Below are 7,891 nucleotides of genomic sequence, written 5' to 3' on the forward strand. Positions count from 1 at the left end.
GAACGAGTAGTCAAGACGTGTACAAACGTTGCGGGGAGGAATACGCGTGAGCTTGCTGCTATACAGTACCCCTACATGGGGCCGGACAACACTCAATTAGAGGCGAGAAGTAGGTGGCGTCAGAGGAAGTGTGCACCCCGAAAGTGTGTATGGCGTTCATACCGCGATATGCCTATACATAGTGCTACATTTAATGGGTTGCAAAGAAACAACAGATCCGATAGTGGACCACATCATCAATACTCAAATAAGCAAAAAGTACTGATGAAGAAAGGAGGGGAAAATGGTAGCAATTGCCAACGTGATCGTGGTAGATATTAAATTCGCATAAGTTGCCTCGAGAGGATGGTTTATAGCAGATCACTATATGCACCAATGTTGTCTTAATCTAGAAGTGTATCTATAGCAGCTTTGGACTGACTAGCTTCAATTATATGGTTTTATCTGACTTGTCCAGACGACACATAAAACTAAACACCAGTTTCACAAGAGCGCTCCTGTTGGCGCTCTAGCGGCCACAAACAACTGACTGGCACTATGCCACATATTGTGCCCTTATGTTCATCAGCCATTTGGGGATTCTCTCTCAGTTAAGTGAAGGCAACATTGTACTGTATGGACTGTAAATGGCCCATAATACGAGTTCCTATTACATTTCATTGCTCTACGGCATTAATACAGTTTTGAACTTATAATACAGTTATCGTATACTTGGATAAAAAAGGTTCATTTATTTACTCAAACATTTACAAAATACATATTCCATTAAATGCAGATTATGTGTGTAGAAGATGATGGTTGTAAGAAAGACAGCAAAACGTAGGCCTATGAGTGTGTCGTTCTGAACTGAGGACACAATCATATCCTAAGGTCTCACTGGTTCTCACTGTTACTGAATGTTGGCACATTGGATATTAAGGACTGATTAGCTTTACATTCTGCTGTCTCATCGTTTTCATTTCAGCTCCTGAGTGAATTATCAGAGCCTAGTAGCTGACAGGACGCCACCAGCTTTTACAAAACACAGTTAAACCAAAAGGAACGTGAACAGGTAAAAACACGCTGGTAACAAAATTCTTGTATTTTAAGCAGCACTTATTTGCATCATTATTACTAAAGACTGTCTTGTGTTTTTGTTTAGCATGATAAGAGTGATGCCCTTAGTTCCTTTTAAGGCAGTGACATGTTTTAAACTGGTCATTCACTATGTTTACATGCACATTATACCTGATCACTCTGAAATACACCATATTAAGTAATAATAATGCAATTTTTAAAGGTTTACATTGTTTGCCTTTTACTAGTGCCATTAAAAGGTGAGTTTTGACATCTATTCAACATTTAAGTTTTGATCAAACACATTGAGTTATGGAGCAAAAGTCTAGTTATGCTTATGCATAACCTAGACTTTTAAATTTAATTTTTAATTGCTTGCATGCACTTTACAAAGTTGGCATATTGCTGTAATATGAAGATAATCAAGTATTAATGTGCATGTATGTAGTTACATAGAGAATGGCCTACTCAAGCCATTTTCGTTGTGTCCTCACAATTTCCATACAAATAATATGTAGCTTAGATAATGCATCAGTATCAAAACTTGAAATATTAATATTCACATTATCCAAAGACCATGGTCAGCAGTAAATTAATTCATATACAGTCAAGGTCATGTGCTTTTTGAAGTGCATGTTTTGTTTTTTTGCATATCCTTGCCATACAATGTCTACTCACAGCCACATCAAGTGGCTTCATCCTCCCCCTCTGAGAACACCTCCATGTGTCCACACGACGGTTCAAGTGTCCTTATCTGAGTCTGATGAGATGTTGCTCCCCTCTGCAGCAGCGAGAGTCTTGATCATCTCAAGCTCGAACTCGCTGTCGCTGCTGACGGAGATCTCTGGGGTAGAGGCTCCTGTTCCTCTGCGCTCGTTCTCTGTGCTACAGTCGCTGGCCTCGGGCTGCCTAGGTGGCGAGGGGAGGGAGGCACAAGTGGGATGATGACGGCGGTCCTGAAGGGAGCCATCGGTGAGCTCCAGAGGGCAGGAGGGAGGATCCTCTGGCATTCTGGTGAGGGAGAGATGAGATGAGATGAGGTGGGGTCCCGATTAAATTTTTATTTTCTTTTTTTTATTTCTTTTTTTACATGTAGCAAAGCTGCAAAAATATCAGTTGTTTGCGTTTTAACAAACCATAACCTATTATACCGAAGGCCAATTGGTGGTTCTTAATTCACAAATTGAATCTATAATCGTAAACAGCAAAATTAGATTTGCCATGTGCTCGATTTCTTTCCTCCTTTTTATTCATAATCAGCATAATCTTGTAATTCTGACATACCTGTTCTTTGCAGAGTGCAGCACGATCTCTTTGACGGCGGTTCTTGAACCAGTTGCCGACCTGTGTGGGGTGAGCCCTGTGGCCTGTGCCAAGTGGCGTTTCCTGGACGGGTTGGGGTAGGGGTCTTGGAGGTACCACTCTCTCAACAAACTGCGAGTTCTTTCCTGGAAAACACAGAGAAATATATGAATATTTAGGCTATACATATGTTGTATTACCCTTGTTGACAATACAAAGTACAATACTTATTAGCATGGAATAGCACTTTGAAAAGACACCATATGGGTGTTTTGATATCCTATTAAACCACAATAATCATATCACTCTCATATGAGCTCAGTGTAATCGCATTACTGGATTTATGAATACAGTAGATGATTCTACAGTAGAAGTATACATAAGAATTTATAGCCACTAAATTGGATCATGTTAAGGGGCTTAATAGGCAGTTAGAGAGGCTATCCCTCCTAGGTTTGGCATTAAGATTAACTACTCATATGAACAAACCCTGCTAGCGAGGGAGATCACACACATAAATACACATACCCAAGAGGCGGCACATGCTCTTTACCTTCTCACATACACTATTTTTATATTTTAATCTTTGAATCCTTTAAGTACATTCCTTTCTTGTTAAATGTAGCAGTGTTATCATAACTTTAAGTGAAAACATACATATTAGATACTAACTAATTAGATTCAACTTTAATGGGCCCCTGTGAGGAAATCAATGCAGCTGCCCACAGCAAGAAAAAAGATTAGAAAAAGGAAATTGCGCTTAAGTGACGATTTTAACAAAACATATTAGCATACAGATAAATATGATAAGTGTGAAAGTTTTTTTCAAAAATATGACTACAGCCTATCATGTATGAGACAAATATGGGAATGACAAAAAATAACACTTTTGATGGACAAGATGCCAATAGTCAGTGCTAAAACTATTAGTTTTGGCATCTTTTGGAGTCCTAATCAATTTGTCTAACATTGTTTAACAGTATGTCAAAGCATCAGAAAATATTGATCTCTGATCTTGCCACAGGCCACCATGTCTAAAGTAGCTTAGTCTTCACGGCAGAAGGATAACCACAGCTCTGACCATTATCATCTTAAGAGCTCAATACCAGGCTGCTTTGCATCAGGTTAAAAGCAACTGGTGGTCAAGTTTCCAAAGTTAAAATGCAGTTTCACATAATCCAATGCTGTTATGGGGCCGGATAAACGCCTTATACATTACATTTTCGCCCCAAAACGATGGAACACGTGTGTTGTACTAAGCTCCGACTACATCAAACTTAAACAGGCAGCCATGTGGGTTTAAGTATAACACATCAGCACGTGTCACTAAATTGTGTTTACCTAAAGCAATGCGTCTTCTGCTCGCCGTCCCAGATGGTGCGGGGCAGGGGGAACTTCTTGCGGATCCGGTACTTCTCCACGGGCCCAGCGGCCGCCCTCAGCCTCTCCGCCTCTCGGTAGTGCGCGTCCAGCCACAGGTCTTGAAGCTTAGCGTGCGATTCGCGCGTAAACCTGTGGCTCTGTAGAATCTGGTAAAGACCCTCAAAGTTTCCCCCTGAAAGGCGACCAGCGCTCTCGCTCGCATCACCGACTCATGTCGTTCAGCGCTTCCCCGCAAGCCAGGGACGGCGGCTGGCAGGGACCACAGGAACCTACGAGGCGCTCAATGTCGCCGGTCTCCTCCAATTCTCACACACCCAGCGACCTGGTCCTGTGAACATCGGCAGTGGGAACACTCGGCTAGTTGCTTCTCAGTAGCTCACCGAAAAGCTATGAAATGTTCACAAGGCGCATGAAATGATGTTCCAATCGTGCTTAACGTTCCGTGCGCTCACTGCCTGTTTCAAACGTGGCAGGTTAATTGACACTCGCAGCATCTATCCGCGCTCTTCTTATATAACGAGTTTTCCTGGTATTTGGGGAAATGTTTGAGAAGCCGGTGCGCAGCTCCACGTTTCCAGGGTAGTGCCAAATAAAGAAAGAGGACGGAGTCAACTTGTATTTATAGGTAGATACAATTAGCATCTCTGTAGTTGTTTTGAAAGGATTAAACATCCCGACTATTAGCCTCTTAGTGGGGGGTAGTGTGTACAGAGGTGACTGGCAGATCACTTGTTTGGCTTAGCCTGAGGATACATTGACTGCCAGGAAACTGCGTGAGCAAACAAGCGAGGATATGGTTATTTGATAGGACAGATCTGGTGGAGACTTGCCTCAGGAGGAGTGGTAGGAAGTAAATGTGGAGTGAGAGGTAGCGCCTCAGAAGAAGAAAAAAAACACAAGAAAATTTAAGCAAATTCTCAAGAAATTAGGTCATTTTTGCTTTTATAGATTAGTGAAAACTTAAAAGCCATAATATGGAACAGTTGCTTTGCCACATACTTAAATGCCAAATTAAATTGTGGGCTCATGGTATGGAAATCGGAATCACAGTGTCTCAACATTTGACGAGAGGACGTCGGGTCACAATGCTGTAGTTATCCCCGAGCAACTAATTATAACATTAACTATGTAATTAAAACAGCATAGTTGCACCTAAAGATTATCCTCAGCGACCTCTTGCCAGGCCAAGACATGATAAAAACCCCCTAGACATTGATGTACAGCGGGGCAACTCCAGGACAGGGAATAATGCTGCTGCCCAGTTCAATCCTTCTGATCTCAGTGCCTTAATAATGTTAGGATATTTCCTTGTAATCAGGTTAAGGATCCTGTAAGCATCTGTCAACTATAATGTAAACATGTTGCACTTCATTTACACATCATAGCTTAAAGGAAATATATTATGTGACTTTTGCCAAGCCTCAGTGGACCAAAGCCTGAATAAAGTATTTTAGTTATAGATATTGAATTAACAATTTCACTTAAAGTCAACAATAAACGCCTCTGAAGGCAGACATAGATAATCCCTTGAGTGAATATGAGGCTTTGCATAAAGGTTGCAGTCAGGTGAAGGATCATCTGAATTAAAATAAGGCAAAGCGGCTTAACACTCCGTCTAAAAATCTGTCTAGAAAAAAATTTGAGCCTGCCAGACACTGAGTGCTGATCTGTGAACATGGTGGAGTCCCAATTTGTGCATGCTTAATTAGGATTTTTTTTAATTAAAATCTGTAGTCCATAAAAAAAAATGTAATCACAAAAAAAGTGAAGTCAGTATGAGAATCGAATTGGAAGTTTTCTTAGGACCTTTACTCACACCAGGTGTGTTTGAAGCAAGTTTTACTCCAATTAACGCCAATTATGACTATTCATAATGTCATATCATATTAGTCAATACCGCAGTTAGAAAAAAACAGTTTCAAACAAGAAAATGATTTATATCTCAGTTTGCATTTTTAGTCAGGGATGTACAATAAATTTATTATCAAATGTTGTACCACTTTGTAAAATTATTTCCTTTTGTTTAGTTCATTTTATATATATATTTATAATATATATATATATAATATATATTATATTATTAATATATATATATAAAATGACTAACAATATATATACAGTACTTTATTTCATGACTATTTTCATTGTAGATTCTCACTGAAGGCATCAAAACGTGAACACATCTGGAATTATGTACTTAACAAAAAAGTGTGAAAAATAACTGAAACATATCTTATATTCTAGTTTCTTTAAAGTATCCACCCTTTGCTCTGATAAATGCTTTGCACACTCTTGGCATTCTCTTGAGGAGCTTCAAGAGCTAGTCATCTGAAATGGTTTCCCAACAGTCTTGAAGGAGTTCCAGAGATGCCAGCACTTGTTGGCCTTTTGTCCTTCACTCTGCGGTCCAGCTCTCCCCAAACCATCTTGAATGGGTTCAGGTCCGGTGACTGTGGAGGCCAGCACTCCAACGATCTCCTTCTTGGTCAAATAGCCTTACACAGCCTGGAAGTGTGTTTGGGGACATTGTCCTGTTGAAAAATAAATGATGGTCCAACTAACAACAAACCGTATGGGATGGCATGTCGCTGCAGGATGCTGTGGTAGTCATGCTGGTTCAATTTGCCTTTATTTTGAATAAATCCCCAACAGTGTTACCAATAAGCCCATCACACCTCCTCCTCCATGCTTCATGGTGGGAACCGCATATAGAGTCCATCCGGTCACCTTTTCTCCGTCGCACATAGACACAGCGGTTGGAACCAAAGATCTCAAACTTGGACTCATCAGCCAAAGCCCAGATTTCCACTAGCTAATTTCCATTCCTTGTTGTTCTTGGTCCAAACAAATCTCTTCTGCATGTTGCTCTCCTTAGCAGTGTTTCCTAGCTGCTATTTGACCACGAAGGCCTGATTCACGCAGTCTCCTCTAGAACAGTTGTCTATCTTCAGTAAGCAGTTGTTCATCTTCAGTAGACTTGACTACTGTAACGGGGTCTTTACAGGTTCTCCCTAAAAAATCAATCAGACAGCTGCAGCTGATTCAGAACGCTGCTGCTCGATCTCCATCACTAAGACCAAGAGACTGGATCACATCATCCAGTTCTGAAGTCTTTACACTGGCTCCTGTGTCTCAAAGAATTGATTTCAAATACTCTTGCTAGTTTAAATCCCTTAACGGTTTAGGTCCAAAATACATTTCTGATCTGCTACTACACTATGACCCCCCCAGACCTCAGGTCATCTGGGACAGGTCTACTTTCTGTCCCCAGAGTCAGAACTAAACAGGGTGAAGCAGCTTCAGTTTCTATGCTCCTCATATCTGAATAAACTCCCAGAAACCTGTAGATCCGCTGCTACTCTCAGTTCTTTTAAATCAAGCTGAAGACCTTTCTTTTTGATGCTGCCTTTCTTTAAATTAATGCTCATTTCTTTCTTATCTGCACTGTAACTTTTATTCTTGTGTTTTTAGTGTCCTAATGTTCTATTTTGTTTTTAACTGTCTATTCATGTGTCTTATTGATTTTTAATGCTTATGACTTTAACTGTTTGTACTTGTGTTTTATCTGTTTTAATGATTTTGTGTAAAGCACTTTGAATTGCCCTGTTGCTGAAATGTGCTATACAAATAAAGCTGCCTTGCCTTGCCTTGCCTAGAGATGTGTCTGCTGCTAGAACTCTGTGTGGTATTCATCTGGTCTCTAATCTAAGATGCTGTTAACTTGTGATTTCTGAGGCAGGTGACTCGGATGAACTTATCCTCAGCAGCAGTGGTGACTCTTGGTCTTCCGGTTTGCGTTTAGTTGGACCATCATTTATTTTTCAACAGGACAATGTCCCCAAACACATTTCCAGGCTGTGTAAGGGCTATTTGACTTAGAAGGAGAGTGATGGAGTGCTGCGCCTCCACAGTTACCGGACCTGAACCCAATCGAGATGGTTTGGGGAGAGCTGGACCGCAGAGTGAAGGCAAAAGGGCCAACAAGTGCTGAGCATCTCTGGGAACGCCTTCAAGACTGTTGGGAAACCATTTCAGGTGACCACCTCTTGAAGCTCATCAAGAGCATGCCAAGAGTGTGCAAAGCAAAAATCAGAGCAAAGGGTGGATACTTTAAAGAAACTAGAATATAAGACATGTTTTCAGTTATTTC

General features: G+C 40.7%; 1 pseudogene; it reads right to left on the minus strand.

Moving 5' to 3' along the window:
• Positions 1 to 1,796: 1,796 nt before the first annotated feature.
• Positions 1,797 to 6,435, minus strand: LOC116669471 (homeobox protein SIX6-like; annotated as a pseudogene).
• Positions 6,436 to 7,891: the final 1,456 nt, after the last annotated feature.

This window comes from Etheostoma spectabile, chromosome 19 (assembly GCF_008692095.1).
Source record: "Etheostoma spectabile isolate EspeVRDwgs_2016 chromosome 19, UIUC_Espe_1.0, whole genome shotgun sequence".
Taxonomy (NCBI): domain Eukaryota; kingdom Metazoa; phylum Chordata; class Actinopteri; order Perciformes; family Percidae; genus Etheostoma; species Etheostoma spectabile.